The sequence below is a fragment of the Lissotriton vulgaris genome, chromosome 11, assembly GCF_964263255.1.
Source record: "Lissotriton vulgaris chromosome 11, aLisVul1.2, whole genome shotgun sequence".
In the NCBI taxonomy this organism is placed as follows: domain Eukaryota; kingdom Metazoa; phylum Chordata; class Amphibia; order Caudata; family Salamandridae; genus Lissotriton; species Lissotriton vulgaris.
The window spans coordinates 1025378022-1025396528 of NC_141699.1; positions in this window are offsets into that span (position 1 = coordinate 1025378022).

Sequence of the window (18507 nt, forward strand, 5' to 3'; positions counted from 1 at the left end):
GGATTGCCACACAGAAAATCCGCTTTTACATAACTGATGTAAGTCTAACCAGTTTGTATGTTATTTTTTTGTATCTGAAATAATAACGAGTAATATTATATTTAACTTGCTTCAATGCCGTGTAACTTTGCATAACACATATAACAGACACACTAATTCGCCATAAATTTGCATAATGTGGACTTTGAACAAGCATTTTCATTGAAAGGGGCACCCATCATGATTTTTGCATAAATAGTGGTATTGCAACGGTTGTTGGTGCAAATGTAATTTTTTTTCATTAGTCACTTGGTGCATATTTTGTTGCAAAGTCACACTACACTGGATCACATAATATTTTGACTGCCCCCTTAAGGTGTCCTGATGGTGTTGTATTTACTCGAATACAAATGTTTTGTACCCCCACACATCAGTGCACAAATGTTATACCAAAGTGATTTACATAGGGACATGTTTACCCTGGCAAGATAGAAAGTGTAAAATGAATAATCAAATAGACTAAATTCAAAATGATGGTACCCATATATGTGCGAGAGATGCAGAAAACTTCCTAGCATATTATTGGGTTATTCACAAAGGTAACTTACATTTTTGAGTAAGTTACACATGTAAGTTTACTCTTATATTTTTGAGTAGCTTTACTACATTCGGCAATTCTCCTTTTACAAGTGTAAAGTTTCTCAAAAGATACTCACTTACTTGTCTGCACCCCCTGAAACAGGGAGTGTACCACATTTACGAGTGTAAATTACTAGACCAAGAAGCAGTTGTAAATCCATCACCACACACGGCCAACCACTGATACTGCTATGCCCTCTCAGATTAAATTATAGTGTCAGGGAGTTAAAAGAGAACTTCATAGCAAATAATGTTAAATTGTATTAATGTTTTGTGATTTATTTATATATATATTGCTTTTAATAATGTTTTACTGTACCTGCGGTGTATCGATGATTTATTCCTCATTTGGAGGGGTAGTCCAGACAGTGCCAGGGACTTTGTAGAGGTATTCAACAACAATAACATCAATTTAAAGTTTACTTGTAACATTAGTCCAGCAGCATTATGTTTTTTGGATGTGGAGGTGTATGTTGAAAACGGTAATCTTGCTTCTAGGTTATATGGAAAGCCCACTGCGGGTAACACACTACTGCACGCCACAAGTCACCATCGCGCCCATCTGATCCGGAGCATCCTCTTTTGGGAGATGCTCCGGATCAGAAGAATCTGTAGTACAAATGCAGAGTGTGCAGCGGCCCAGGAGTCCAGTAGAGTACGGTTTCTGGCCAGAGTGTATTCCAACACTAGCATAATTAAAGCAATGCAGCGCACTCAGTCCATCATTAGACAGGAGGCCATGATCCCCAAGGATAAAACAGCAGGGCGGAAGGGTCCAGAGGAAGACAGGGATCCCAAAGTACCCTCTCGCATTGTACTTACATACAATCGCCAACATGGGAAACTGAGAAAAATCTTATATAAGAACTGGAACTTTGTCCAGAGTGATCCTGTCATTGGTCACAAAGTAACGAAAAAACCACTCCTGACCGTTCGCAGATCACCCTCAATGGCGAAGGCACTGGTCAGAAATACCCTGGAACCCAAACTTTCTAGTACCTGGTTGTCCCTCAGTAAGGGTTTCAAAACATGCCCTCAATGCAAGGCTTGTCGGTATGGGAGTAACAGAACACACTACAGTAGTCCCTTCCGACAAGAACCCATTGTGATTGGAAAAAGGTTGACATGCAAAACGGAAGTTGTCGTTTATGTGTTGGAGTGTCCTTGTGGGCTCAGGTATGTCGGTAGCACCCGCCTGACTGCCCACAAGAGGATACTCCAACACATACGGGCCATTGTGGGACACGACCAAACCTATCCGGTTGCCAGGCACTTTGAATCACAGCATGCAGGCAATCCCAGTCAGCTCCAGTATTATGTCATCCATACAGTGCCAGCATCCAGGAGGGGAGGGGACCGAGAGGTCAAACTCCGCCTCCTGGAGACTAGGTACATACTGGAGCTGAATACTAAGAACCCCAGTGGATTGAATGATAGGGAGGATTTGCATACATGCACATAGGTTTCTTGACAATGATATGGCCTGTCCGGATGGGTATACACAACTAAATGTTTTCAATGTCTTTTTTAATACAAGAATATGGGGCTATATAACATGATGACATTTTTGTAATACTTGTTTTTAACATCTGTTTGTCTTGCACATTTTGTACATTTTTTTTGCACTTTGCACATCACAATTGGCACTTTACAATGTTGGGCAAACATGTAACAATTGTATGGCCCACTTGGGCAGTATAATATTAGAAAGACATTTTATTTTATGTGACGGTTATACTAAATGAGCACGACATGATGCTGTGACTGAACAGTGAGAACTGTGTTGAGTAGTGGCCATTTGACTATTGTAGTCTAACAGGTAGAGGGACCAAGCAGGATAGGTTTAGCCCTACACAGAATAGAGTACGGGCAAGCTGGTGGAATATCCTAACTGCGTGCTAGCCATTATGGCTTTAATGATACAATGGGATATGATAGCAAAAAGAATTGATCAAACACTTCTTTCCTATTGTGGTCAATAGATAATAATATTTATATGTTGCACAATTTGGCTGCTATGTACAGAATAATTTTAATGTACTATTGTCGGAATATTTATTCATACATTTATCTATTTATTTATTTCTTTGGCATGTACTACACAGTATTTTTTTCATTGTCGGAATATTTATTCATACATTTATGTATTTATTTATTTATTTACTGGACATGTACTACATAGTATTTTCTTCATGTCTATGCGTGAATTGGTTGCACTGTCACTTTAAAAGTCTGCCTGTCGGTGTGCAGTACGTCATGTGATCAAGCCTCTTCCTGAGGCGAAACGCGTCATGGCGGACGCGCTGGCACGAAATTAAATAAAAACACTTTTAGCACCAGCAATTTATGGATCCACTCTTCGTCCTTTTGAAAGATCGACAGCTGCAGCTGGAAGTGTGGCGAATTTCTCAAAGTTCGTGGCCCGCTCCGCTCCGCTCCTTCCCTGAAAATGTGGGGGGGATTCGTCAAGCGGGGGCCGAGATAAAAGGGGGATCCCAAAACGTGTTTTCCCCATGTTAATTTCCATAGGGAGGTCGAACTCACTTTTAGCCCGAACGGCAGAATGGATTTCCACTAAACTTGGCAAAATTGTAGGGACTAGTAGCCTTTGCTATGTCTCAAGATATGTGCTCCAGTGGATTTTGAGTAATGTAGGTTCAAAAAAATATATATATCTATAGGCGCGCTCCGGTACGCGCCCCGGTACGCGCACCGGGCGCGCTACGCGACTTGCGCACGGAGAGCTGATTGGCTCACGGGTGTCTGTAAACATTCGAAACAGTCCGGAGCGCCGGCCATCTTGTGTCTCGGTAGGATCGAGACACAAGAGGTGGCAAAAACAATAGGGGAAATGACCATAAGGGGGCAGGGTAGACCTCCCCTGACCCCCTAGGTTTGATGTGGGGGCCATAAAAGGGCCCCGCGGGGCAAAAAGAAAAAAAAATCAATTTTCTCGGGGGGAGCGCCCGGTACGCGCACCGGGAAGCGTACCATGCGGAAAAAGAATAACAGTTTTTAAAAAAGTAGCTGTTTAAAAAAAAAATGTTCTTTTTGTTGTTTTTTTAATTTTATTTAAGTACCTACATGTAGGTACCAATGCAGAGTCTTAAATTTAATGTACACCGTCTCCTCTGTAGATATCTTGCATGTTGTTATAGAAGTTATTGTGGTACATGGAATTCATACCATAGTGTGTCAGGAAAGCAGAAACAGATATTTTAAGCAATCCCTGAGAAGTCCTAGGGGATCATGGGTAATCTATCCTGTTCCCTTATGATGAAAAAGAGATGTAAAATACACATTGGAGATAATATAGTGGGAGAAAGGTAGTAACTATGAGAAAACTTACTATGTAACACAAAAAAGTTGCATAGTATACTATAAGTCTCACTTTATAATATAAACATTTTGGTACTACTTCATGAAATACATATTAAAATGAATAATGTCTCAAAAATGTTTAATTATTAAATATAAATTTATTCTTCTGATTCTTTTTCAAAATTTAATAAAACTTCTAACATAATATCGTCCGGAATTTCCTCATAATCATTAGTACATGATTCTATTTGTTCCAAAGATTCTAGTAACTGTTGGTCGAAAGAGTCATCCATGAAATTAAATTCATCTTTTTGTTCTTCAGGATTTTCCACCTTTACTTCAAAAGAAATAACAGTTGATTGTTTTTCACCTTCCATTTTTTTTGCTGTAAATTGCATAAAAAATAAATATATCAGTAGAGTTAGGGCACTGTTGGGTTTAAGTTCAGACAGGTACTTTTGAGTTTTTAACAGTGAAGTAATTTTTGGGCAGTGTATGGTTTCAGGCAGGAAGTAGAATTATTAAAAAGTGCATGTGATGAAGCCTAAGTAAATTCATAATTATACCAGAGAAGCCTAACTCAATCCATAACTATAACAGAGAAGCCTATCTCAATCTATAACTATTACAGAGGGATAGTATATAACTATCAGAAAACGTTTTCCCAAATTAACTTAAAGTGCACAACATAGTTCCCCTTCCAAATTAACAACTTACCTTTGTGAAAGTAGTTGAAGTTTTCAGTGAAAATCCTTTTCAAATGTACCTCAGGTAGTACTAGTCAAAATGGCTGTGTTTCCCTCTCATTTTTCATATATATTCATGTACTTAACCAATCAAATGTCAGCAAAAAAAAGTACAAAATGTAAGTAACATTTTAATTGGTTGAAAATTCAAACAGTTTCATATGTGTTTTTGTCATGTAATTTACCTCAGGATATTTAGACAGGACTACAGCCCAAATGGCTCAATGGAATTCCACCAAATTTGGGTAAATGGTAGGGACTTCTATGTAGTAGGGCTTATTCTATATTTGGTGTAAGTGTCTCCAGTGGTTTTTTTGTAAATTACTTTCCCAGATTTTTTTAGGGTGCGCTTATCGGTGCGCACCCCGGTATGCGTACCGGGAGCGCTACGGGAGTCCGCCATTTTGTGTTTCAGTCGAATTGAGACACAAGATGGAGGACAAACAACGTTGGAAATGGGTAGAAGGGGGCACGGTAGACACTTCCTGACACTCTAGGTTTTCTGAGGGGGGTTTGGGAGGCCCATTTATGTCCCCCCCAAAAAAAAATTTACAATTTTTCACGGGGGGAGCACCCGGTACGCGCACCGGGGCGCTCACCGGTACGCGCACCGGGAGCGCACCAGGGTGAAACATAAAAAAATATATATATATACATTAATATACAATATAGGAATCATTTTTAGAAAAAAAACCCTTTCTTAGCTATAGACATTTGCTAATAAATAACCTTAAAAATTCACTAAAAAACACATAGGTATGAGGCCCTATATAAAGTTAGGAATTAGCATTTAAAAAACCTATGAAATTCACTGAAAAAATCATAGGTTTCACACACGTTATAGTTAGGAATTAGCATTTAAAAAACCTTAGAAATTCACTGAAAAAACCATAGGTTTCACACCAGTTATAGTTAGGAATTAGCATTTAAAAAACCTAAGAAATTCACTGAAAAAACAATATGTTTCACACCAGTTATAGTTAGGAATTAGCATTTAAAAAACCTAGTAAATTCACTGAAAAAACCATAGGTTTCACACCAGTTATAGTTAGCTGGAAATTTTACTGACATAAAACCATTGAAATTCCACGTTATAGTTAGTTGGACTCACTATAACTTGTGCGCCTGCAATGCACTGCTGATGACGTCACATATTACATCACTCATGACATGGTCAGTGACATCACTCATGACATCACTGATGACACCATCCAGTGAATGTGTGTCTTTCTGAAAAATAAATATGTATTATATAAGTATATGTAAAGGTCGATGGAAGAATAAATGTTTAAATAAGTGTGTAAATGGATGTTTTTTTAAAAAAGAAACTCCGGTCCTTCCCTGAGAGTTTGGGGGGGATTCGTCAAGCGGGGACCAAGATAAAAGGGGGGTCTCAAAACGTGTTTTCCCCATGTTAATTTCCATAGGGCGGTCGAACTCACTTTTAGCCCGAACGGCTGAATGGATTTGCACCAAACTTGGCAAAATTGTAGGGACTGGTAGCCCGATGTGCTTTTGCTATGTCTCAAGATATGTGCTCCAGTGGTTTTTACGAAAAGAATTGATTGGTTAACTGGCTTATTAAGTGTAACTTAGTGAATACATATATTAGTGAGTAATGTTTAAATATTTATATATATATGTATTAGTGTTTCACTTTGTGTATAAGTGGCTGCATGGGTTGGTGAGTAGGTACATGTGTAGGTATATGGGTATAGGTATATAGTATTGCAGATCTGGTAGCGCTAGCCCTCCTTTCTGTCTCCTCCTCCAGAGCTTTTTTCCAAGCCAATTATGTAACTCCATACCTCCAGATGAAGGAGTTAATATCTTGTTGGCATTTAGCTATTTGCTTACTATCAAAGGCCATCGGGATGGAATTGAACAGGAAAGTATATTTGGGTAGAATAGACATTTTGAATAAGTTTGTCCTTCCAAAGATAGATAGAGGGAGGTGGTTCCATACCTTAAGCTGTTTCCGGCATTCTTTATATACTCGCTCCAAATTTTGAGCGGCAATCTTACTAACATCTTGGATGATTCTAATGCCTAGATAGCGCATGAAAGACACAGTCTCCACGAGAGAACTAGTGGTATTCCAGGCCATGATTCCCGTTTTATCCGAGTTTATCTCATATCCGGAAATCTTGCCGAACTCCTCTGCCCTCTTAATCACTGTGGGGAGAGCCAGTTCTAAATTGGATGTCATTATGAGGATATCATCTGCATATAGAGCTACCCGCTTATCCCATCCACCGAAGCTAAATGATGGTATATTAGCCTCCTCTCTGAGAATCTGAGCAAAGGGCTCGATATAGAGATTAAAGAGGAGGGGGGAAAGCGGGCAGCCCTGCCTAGTACCTCTTGAAATACTAAAGGGTTATGTCAAGAAATTATTTACATAGAGCCTGGCCGTCGTAGCTTTGTATATAAGCGATATCATGCAGCAAAAGTTTACAGGTAGGTTGAATTTCCTCATAACTGCAGCCAAGAAGGCCCAATTGACCCTATCAAAGGCCTTTGTCTCATGCAGCCAAAAGGCGGCCAAAGGAAGAGAGAAGGTGGTAGCGATGTCAATTGCCCCAACTAGATCTTGCGTGAGGTCTGCTAAGTGTCTACCTTTGACAAAGCCCTTTTGGTCTTCGCGTATGATTGAACTTGCCACCGCCCCCAGCCTAGCCGCCATGAAAGCAGCAAAGATTTTATAATTGCTGTTAAGAAGCGAAATGGGACGATATGACCCACATTTTCTAAAATCTTTGCCTGGTTTATGTATTAAAACCACCGTAGCATTGTTCCAGAACTTTGGAGGATCCAAACCCCCCAAGAGAATGCTGTTAAAGACCGAAGATAGGACCGGGGCAATCTCCCCGCTAACGGCCCTGTAAAGTTCCCCTGGTAGCCCATCCCGGCCTGCTGCCTTCCCATGCCTCACATGCCCCAGTACTCTAGCAATCTCTTCAACAGGGATCTCTCTCTCCAAAGTCTTACTTTGCTCCATTGACATCTTGGAGGTGGAAGTTGAGTTCAACCAGGCCTCCCTCGCTACCATGTCCTCACAGATATCCTCTTTATATGTGGCCTGAAAGAAGTCCTGGAAAGCGACCCCAATTTCTGATTTAGTAAGACTTGCGACTGCTTCCCCCTCCACCGTGATCTCCCTAATGTAGTTTAGTGCTTGGTTGGCCTTGGTTTTCCAGGCGAGAATTTTACCAGCCTAGCTGTGACATAATTGTTAAAAGCCCTTGCCTAGATTTAGAGAAAGCACAAGCCCTGGAATTTGCAGATTTGTCCAGTTTTGGGTCCAAAACAGTATTAGAATCACCAAGTCATATTACCGGATCATTCAAGGCAACTAAGCGGTCACGTATACTATTCAAGTAGGAAGGGTCGTCCTGGTTACGGCCATAATATCCAACCAGGGTATAAGGGTGGCCATCTAACACAGCCCTTAACATAAGCCATCTACCACTTTTATCCTCCCAATACTCCACTATTTGAGCTTTAGCCTGCTTCTTAAAGATAAAAAGTACTCCCCTGATATTTGCCGATTGGTCAGTACTCAAAAAGCTGTTGGTCCATTTTTCTTTGATTAGAAACTCCACTGTTTCAGCTTTGAGGAGATGTGACTCCTGAATGACAATGACCTATACTGGGGAATCTCTCAAGTATTGAAAAAAAAATTCTCTCCTACCCCTCGTGCGCAGGCCATTGACATTCCAGGATAAAAATTGCAAATTTGTCATTACGTCAAGCTGTCACATCCCCCCACTACCTCCACTGGACGCCCTATGTCTCTATTATTATGTCCTCCCACCTCTCTTTTGGAACAAAAAATTAAGAGAATCAATTTGTGATCAGAGCTAAATTGATTAAGAAAATGCGCGTGCTCAGCCCCATGAGGATTTTAATTTTTTTTATTCCTGCCACCCCGTGCGACAATGGAAAACCTCACCCTACCTACACTGGACTTGTCAGGATTACGTTCCACAGGATCCGGTTGTAGCAAAAAGGGGGTCCACCTCCTAACGTTACCCGCTCCCTGATCGTATATCACAGGGAATTGGAACCATTAAGTGAGGGAAGTCAGGAACGGGAAGGGGACTGCTGGGACAAAGGCTCTGAAACGATATAAGAACAAAGCACAGGGTTAAACACTGCATGGCAATAACATGACTACTCTCATCAATTCTCGCTAAGAAGGAATGACCTGTTTGACTTTTAACACACCTGTATCACAGAGTCAATAAATACCCAGCAGGGTAGCAAAGCAAACAAGGATTGAATTCATAGCACTCCAAACAACATTTTGAAAATGCAGAGAAAGCAAGTTATTCCAACCGGAGATCAAGGAGAAATAAGAATTCCAATTCATCTGGGATATTGTAAAGCCATATCCAGATAGGTAACATAGTATAATGAAAGAAGGTGTAATCCCATGAGAAGTCTATACAAACGGCAAAATGTAGCAGCCGGCACTATAATCCGCTGTATAAATAAGGAAACCTCACCAAGGTTCATGGCAGTAAGTGGTTAGCCAACACACCTTACTCCGCTACAAAACGCCGAATGATTAATCATTTACGGCAGCGCGTGGCAAGTAACACACAGCGCTCCACATGTAAGAAGGAGACGAATGCCACGGGGATTAATGGTGATGACCACTCTGTTCCGCTACTCGAAATCAGAAGCTGTAAACACTGCATAGACGCATGTCCAGCCGGCACATAGTGTAGGTAAATAGTTAGTTGCACAGCCGCGCTGGAGCACCTCAGAGACCCCTGAACGCAGGAGACTTGTAATCGCAACGGTAACGTGTGGTCAGCCGACACACGACGTTCCGTTGTCAGGACAGAAAAGAGCTGTTCGTCGTCACTCACCACCTCAACCCCGATGTAACCGGAAGCCTCCGAACACCCAGGGCAGGAGCAGCCAACATGGAGAAACCGAGACCCATTCCCACGGACCTCCCGAGTCAAAAACCGGGAAACACAGAATTACGCGCACCTGCGTCAGCGGGTATGGTTGCTAAGTACTTTCCTGTTCCGCAGTGATCATGGGAAATGTAGTTCCCACATTAGGCAGGCGCGAAGGGATGTTCGAGTCCTGACAGGACTGATGTATCTCCAGTTTTGCACCCTCTAGCACCCTCGCCCTCATCCACACCCCCCTGCTACTGTAAAGCTGCGAGATATATAGTACTTGGGTAATTCCATTCTATTCTATTTCCCCCTTAAATACCAGCTGTGCCCCTTTACCAGAACCCCCAATCGCTTTACAAAAATGTTTTTCATTTAAAAAAATGTTGTTGTTTTTTTCCTCCTTTCTCCCTTCCCTTTCCTTCTTTTTTCTTTTTTGTTCCCGTTCAAATTTTTTTAATTTATTTATTTTTTGCGTTTACTTCTATTTTATTCTTTTCCAGCTAGATTTCTACTGCTCAGTCAGGGTAATAAAGGCCATCTAAGCTAGCAATGGGGGTTATACTTATTGCCAGTATATTCGACTCCTAACCCCTAAAGGTTCCCTGTCCCTCCCGGTGTAAGATTTCTTAATGACTCTAGCATCTTATCGGCCTCATAGGGGGATCTAAGGTTGTGCATCTTGTTATTAAACATAACTCGCAAGAAGGCAGGAAACCTCATCTGTACTGTCGCACCCAAGGAACGGAACTTTTCAATCCTCTGTCCTAACTCCCACTGTCGGTCCAAGGTGGTCTTCGATAGATCCGAGCGGATTTCAAACGAAAAGTCAGAGCCTTTAAGAGTCTTATCTTTAGGGCCAGGTTTAGAATTTTTTCCTTGAGTGAATAGGTTACAAAATTCACCAAGATTTTTCTGGGCTTTACCCTACCAGGCTTTAAGCGGAAGGGATCCCTATGTATCCTTTGGATGTCCATCTCCAGAGTGTCTGGCATCTCCTCTAGATTTAGTGTGTCCTTGAGTAATTTTATTACATAAGACTTGATGTCACTCCCCTCTTTGCCCTCAGGAACTTTCAAAAGTCGGAGATTGTTTCTTCTGGAATAATTCTCCAAGGACTCAGCCCTCTCCCGAATCATATCTCCTTCTCTTTGCAGGTTTTGGATTTTGCTTGGGCAGAGCCCAGATTAGCCTTTAGCTCTTCCACTGTACCTTCAATGGACTCTGTTCTTTCACTCAACCGATCTTCCTTCCGTTCCAAAACCTCACAGGCGGCCCGGATCTCAGCTTGGTTGTCTTTTGAGACCTTAAACCCTTGCTTTATATCAGCTTTTAGGGAATTCAATAGTGACTTGATCGAGGAGCCCCCGGACCCACCCGCATTCATTGTTGAAGATATCAGATCCCCATCTGGCTCATGTGGCTCAACCTGGACCAAAGACTGAGTTGCGGCCATCTTGCCCCTGCTCTTGTGCCTGCAGGGGGCTGATTACCTTAACCAACTCAGCTGCCTCAACCGCCATGACTGCCTCCGCCATCTGTGCTACGCTCTCTGCTTTATCCACTTTATCTGTGGGAAGAGCTATGTTGCTATTAGTTTGAGCCGAATGACCACTGTGCTGGAATTGCTGGGGTTTCTGAATGTTTAAAACCTGAGGTAGCACCTTGAAGTGTGAGCGCAGAGAGGGGATAATGCAGGGGGGTTTAATGTCACCTAGCCTTTTCTTAACATATGCTCTTGTAAGTCTATTTGATTCTACAGCGCCTTCCTTATGTTGAGGCGTCTGTGTCACTACACTTATTGTTGCTACAGCAACTCCTGAGCCAACTGAGGTCCCTCTACGAGTTTCACAGCCGCTTTCACACTCCGATCGCAAAACCTGGAAACACTGATTGCCCTTAAACCCCCTGCCCCTGGCTCTTTTAGACTTGTTTTTGGCAGCTTTATGGTTTTTTTAGTTGAGTTAGAGCCCCAAGATTTATTTTCGGAGCACTCAGCCCATTCAGTCTTGCAGACGTCTTTACTCACCAAGGCACCGGCCTCTCCCGACCCTCCAACTGGCTCCTTATGGCAGCTTACCATACTAACAGCACTATCAGTGGCAAACTCTCCCGCCGCCGGAACCACTAGAGGTGCTAGCGTGGCCGAAAATACTACGTCAGCCGGTGAGGCCACCGCTGCCACCACTGTTCGTACCGGAAAGAAGGCACCAGCTCCCTCCGCCTTGTCTCGATCCTTGCCGTCTGCACCAATGGCGCAGACGCCCTCCGCAGGAGACCGCGAGCCGCTCCCCTGCGGCCGCGCCTTAACTCCACGGCTGCAGCTTCCCACTGCCGCGGCAAGGAGAGGCTGTGAATAGACGCTGGAACCTGGTCCGCTCCTCCTGTGCACATCTGAGGCTTCGTCGACTACACAGCTGTAAGGTAGAAGTTTTTAATCTTTTTTAAAACCGCAACTACCCCCGTGCATCACCCGTTCCAGGCAGCACTGAACGAGGGAGGGAGAAGGGTAGAAAGCACTAGCGAAGGTGCGCGCTGCCGCTCAGCATGTGGGCGTCATGTTTTCCCTAGTCTTTCAGCTTCCGGCCACCATCTGATCAGACTGTGATATCAATGATCCTATTAAAACATTATAAATAACTAAGTCACAAGATTGTGTGTTCTCTTTCACTACCAATTGCTGTTAATGTAAACCTAGATAAGAAGAATGTAGAACTAAGGTCCTCATTACGGTGTCGGGCGGACCACCAAAGACAGGACATATACGGCAATCCATCTGACATCTAGGCCATTGGTGCGACTGCGGGATTACAATACTAGCAGTCAGAGGGCAGAAGCCGGGGGAGGAAGACCACCACCTCCAACAGACACAAGGAGCCATTCAGCCCGAGGTCAGAATCCTATCCCTACCATGGAGCCAGTGCCTGTGCAGGCACTGCCATAGGGATTAGGATGTAACTTTCTGACTCCCTTATCAATGCGGTCCCACTGCCACGAAAAGGCAGACAGAAACAGACTTTAGGGGTGTCAAGCAGGGCCCCCAACCCTTGTGGACCACTGCTAAGTGGCCTACGGCGCACATGTAATTTCCCCCCACACATCAATGCACCGTATGCCATGGAGTACATGGTGCCTAGCTTTTTCTACTGAGACTCAAGCATTTTACGACCGCCTGCAGTGTGGACAACTCATTGTCGGACGGTTCCTGCCCAAAACGATGGTGGTCGGACCGATCGCCATCATAATCAGCCCCTAAATTGTTGTTTTTATTCCAGTATGTTTTCTGTGTAAAAGCCAACTCCTTTTCAGAGATCAGATTTCAAAAATCTTATCCTTTAATTGGATGTTGTAGGAAAAGAAATATCAGCCACTTTGTCTTGCATTATCTGATAGAGAAAGGGTTATCTCTGATTTGGAATACCATTTTAATGATTTAATAATCCATCTTCAGAAGGATCTTTATAGACCCATCTTAGACTCTTCAATTTTTTAATAACTGTTTTTATTTTAAACATGTGAAACTACATTTTTTTTATTATTTAAATTGTGAAGGACTAATGTTTGTAATGCACAGTTTTTTTAATAAATAGTATATAGCAGGTCTATGAATGTACTACATTATGAAAGAGTCCACAATTTTCAAGGATAAGAGGTATACTTTTTTGCCGTGGATGAATAAATGGATTACTATGAAACATAAATTGTATCATTTCAATCCATTAAATACTTTTAGACTGATCTATTTGAAACAATAAATAGTAAATTATTAATATCTAGTAAATTTATATTTTGCAACATGCTTCAATTATAGCCATGTTATTTACCATGATTTATAAGTTCTAATAAGCCATGGTACTTCTTTGAGGCACAGTAATTTTTATATGCAACATAAATGGTTGAAGTAATGTCACACATTTATTGGGTCTTCTGGGAAATGTCCATTCTTGCTTGTGAGTTTTCATCCATTTTCAAATTTCAAATATGTGTCGTATATATATATACGCTTCACAAGCAAATTTCAAGACAGGGAGGCTTTAGCATTAGGATTCTTAAATTAAAGTAGGAAGGAAAGTATTTCTTTATTTCGTTAAGAAACCCATAAAAAGGTACACATATAATGTTAACAAGTCATGAAAATATATAATTACAAGTTATTAATAAAATTCATAAAATAATACATTACAATGCCATGTAACCTATATAAAATTGGAGCACATTTTAAAATCAATGGCACTGATCCTATACAATACATTTCATTAAATAAAGTGTATAAATATTAAACATTATTTAACAGAAAAAAAATATAACAATCTTACACAGTTTAATAGAGACTGCAATGCACATATACACTACGTGGTACACCATTTATGTTTGTAGTAGTTGGAGATGTAACAGGGCAGATCTACATTGCCTAATATTAAATTCCTAAGCAGAGTGAAAAGTATGGCTTTTTTTAGGTTCATTATACTGCTCACAAAAGAAAGGGTGGCTGGGCCTAGACAGATTTCGAATCACATGGACAAGCTGCAAGATCCTTATCACAAAAGGCTGTGGACGGATAAGCAACCAATAGATTGGACATATTGAGGAGAAATCTTACAAAATAGAATGCTACATAGTGGGAATAATGAGCAGGTATGGTTCTATGTGTCTGGTCATTTTCAGCATACTTTGTGACCTCACCAACTGCTTACCACTCTCCCACTCTTCCCTTTCTGTTGTCATATGAGCCATTAATTATTTTTTACAATTAGTTTCATATGCCTGTATATACCTTGAAGAACATTAAAAACTTCTTCTCAACCAATCGAGTGAAGCTGGCACTTAACTATTTCAGCCACAGGGTGTCACCAGCCTTGTCCTTCAAGCAGTCATTTCTGACTGCTTTAGTCATTGCTGTTTCAGGTTGACACCAAATGGAGACCCATAACATAATGAAGGCTACTTTAACAGTATCTCTCAATTGAGTTAACCCCAACTCTTTATGGCATATAGACGCTGCTTCACTCCCAAGTCAAAAATAATTTTCGGTCCTAAATTCCTCATATACCCGCCCCATATGTAACTGCTGTAATACTTCTAGCCTTATATATGTTAAGCAATACCACCCTGTGTTTTAGCAATCGTTTGGACAGAGGTCTCTCTTCATTAGAATTGGGTACCTCTAACTTTGCAATGGTATTTCCAGTCACACATTCTATCGAAGGGTAGCCCAAGATAGGTAAAGGTGTTCACTGTCTCTAAGCTGATACCTTGTAACTGGAATGATCTCACCTTCCCCTTGGGCTGGCCACAAATCATGATGAAAGACTTTGACTACAGTCTCCAGCATCAAGGGAGACAAATGCCAGTTAAAGCACTGTGGGGTGATGGGGTCAGAGCCATTGACATTAAGGGCCTGATTATGAGTTTAATGGTCCCCCCGTGGGACAACCACCGATGTGCCCACAGGAGGACTGCCAAGCCCCCCCGCAGTGTACCCACCTGCCGGCCAGATTATGACTTTAATCCATTGTAAATGGGCCGTATTGAGGCAGTCTCATTGCGGCGGCTGTTTAAGGCTCATAGGAGAGCCTTAACAGTAGACCACTTCTGTGACAGCGCTTGCAGCACATTCCTGCATGGTGTGGCATGCACCATGCCATGCATGCCCTACCATGCAGGAACGGGATGCTATTCCGGGGGGGGGGGGGGGGGGACATGTGCCCCCTGCATTCATCCCCAGGCCCAGAAGTGGCAGGGGGTCCTGTTAGTTGCATCTCCGCCACCCTTTTCATGGTAAGCTCACTGGGCAGTGGATAGGCAACTCTTAATATGCTAGGTGATGCTGCAGAGGCACCGCCAACATTTTGCTGCCCCTTTCTGCTGTGCCACTGCCGTGGGACCCTGAATCCTGGCAGAGGTGGCCTTCCTGTGGTGTCCGACCACCACACTCAGAATACTGGGGGGGACCCGCAGTGGTGGTGCTGGTCGGCCCACCACCATGAGTATGGCGGTCCTGACGACCGCTGTACTCGTAATGAGGCCCTACGTGTTGTGAATAGCAATGTATTCTTCGCCAATCCTATGTCCAAGGCACTGTGTTTTAAATAGCAGATGGTTCTGCATGGACTGGAGACTACAGCATATGCTTCCCCTGCAGCTGCATTTGAATAGGATGCTGCTAGAGAAGAACAGCAGGGTCCTCTGCCCTGTAGTTACCATTGCCTGCCCCCAGATAAAGGGCTGCACCATGGTAGTTACAGGACAAATGATTCCACCCCTCCCCCCCCCCCCCCCCCCCCCCATCACCACCATTCTCTTTGTCTTTTTTACCGATGGCAGGAGGCAGATTCACATCCAATAGATAGAGCAAATGTTTCCATGGATTTGCATCAGCAAATCAAGGTCCTGAAAAGAAATTGTCGAACTCTACACAACAAAAGATACCACGGACACATTCAAAACTGGAACCATAGGAAGAAATACAGCAGCAAGTACATCTGCCACAACATCATGGAGAGCAGCATCAACAATAGCTGTTGTGAAAGCAGTAACCATAAGCTGTCACCATGGCAGGGACAACTACAGCTGCTGCCAGAGAAGTGGCCACAGAAGCAAGCAGTGTTGTGACATATTTGGGTACAACAGCAGTGACTGCTGCTGCCGCCATTGTAGGGCACAGTAGCAAAAACAGAGTTCAGCAAGACAGAGTCAACATCAGTGAGCACAGTTATAATCACAACACTGACAATAGCAAGAACAGCTACTACAGCAGTAGAATCAATGGCAGAACGACACCTGCCACCGCAGCAGCAACAATAGCTTGAAAAGCAGCGGCCACAACTGATGCCAAATTAGCTACTATCACAGCAGCGAGAACAACTGCCACTTCAACAAGAATAGCTACATGCAAAGCAGGGACCCACAAATTGCCCCTCATTGTATTGTCTGAAGGAACCACAACTGAACCATGGAAGGGATAACACCGGATTCCACTTTAAAAGTTTACCAAGAATCCTCTGTCGACTGGACCTTTATTACCTGCTGAAAAATGTAAAGTGGAGAAACAATGCATTCACGACAAATTATCATGGACAAATTGAGTTTAGCGCGGAAAGGATCACTGACTCCAAATTCAAATTTAAAAGTTTTATAATAAAGCAAAAAATAACTGAACATACAAGCACCTCATGACGAGGTTGTAATTATATATAGGCACTAATGCAAAGTTTGTTCTACGAATCAGTCTAATCTGGTGCCTCATAAAAAGAATGAGCAACTCCAAAAATACTAAACAAGCAATGACTGCTCCAACATCTATATTAGTCTTCATTAGAGGCTGTAAAAGAAATCTGTTAATCTATCCCTACACTATCACTAACGGGAATCCCTACTTAGCATTTCCGAGGCAGGATCAATAAAGGGTGCCAGCTCGTGAAGGCTTCCTAAGAAGGTCACTCATGTTGTAAGGGTCAGTAGCCAAAGCTACAGAATTTGTTCTAAGCTTCCCTCTTAAGAATCGATCCCTTTCCTACTGCCCTTCTAACGGCTCTCTGCTAACTCATCTCTCTGGGCACTGTCCCTAATACAAAATGCACAATTGATAGAACACCCACCTGAAACACCTCCTCTGGCCAGGCACCTCTCGTAGGTAATTTTCCACCAAAGCTTGTACTCGATCCAGCAACAGTTGGTGTGTCCTTGGGTCCCAGACTTCTTCAGCGAGAAAGAATATCCGGTCCCAATTATCGACATTCCTGAATACTTTGTAACAGGTCTCCTCCATAACTAACTCCTAAAACAAACACGCTAGTGTAACTAACGAGGACGGCGTCCTTGCACCTGCAACAGAATCATGAGAACAGAACAACCTTGCACGCACATGAATTTTGCTGACTGCCTCCAAATGAGAGCTCTACCAGGGAAAAGGCTCTTCAGGCCTACACAAATCAGCTAACATAAGAAATACAAATAGACCTGTTTTTATAGCACAAAAGAGTACATACTCCATATAGGCTTTTGACATCGATATAAACACGCATTTATAAATGTTGCATCTGCAAGCACTACATTTCATGACGTTAAAGCACAATTAGTCATCTCTACGTGTGCAGACTTTAATATGATGCATGTTTAATTCTAATGCATCACATTACACATGAGCTACTTTGTTTAGGCATTTGCAATGAACATCGAGAATTACATAAGTCCCTCTAAATGCCATTATACTTTTCTTGAATGGCACTACTCATTCTAACACTTCATTTATCATTGATTATTACAACACAAATTGCTAAGATTAGCACACATATAAATGTATGAGGGTATGGACTATTCGTGAATATGGTGTACCCCTACAATTTCCAGAATATCACTGTCCTCCATTAGTTGTGATCACAGCAATGGCCATAGCTGTTAATACTCAGGGACCACAGCATCAACCAGAGCTGTCGCTGCAGCAGCAAATAGATTTTACTGCACCAGAGATCACAGAAGCAGATATGGCAAACCAAACCAACATAATAGCAACACCAACTTTATAAATAGTTTCAAGCAAAGCATTCAAAACAGCATTTATGCCAGCTTCCATCGCCGCTGTATTTGCAGCGGCAACCACTTTAGCAATTACTGTGGCCACCTCAATAGGCACAGCATTAACAACCAAAGCAGTATTGACAGCAAAGAAAATAGCTACCACCATGGCTGTCCTGGCATTACGGTCAAGGACCACAGAAATAAGAGCTGCCGGCACAGCAGGGGGAATAGCCCCAATAACAGATGCCACAACAGCATGCACCACAGTAGCAATCACAACTGCACCTCAAAAAGAACCACAGCAAAAACCGCATCTGCTGCCACAGTAGAGACAACAGCAATAACAAATGTCACAACAGAGGGACCTCAGCTGCCATAACTGCAGT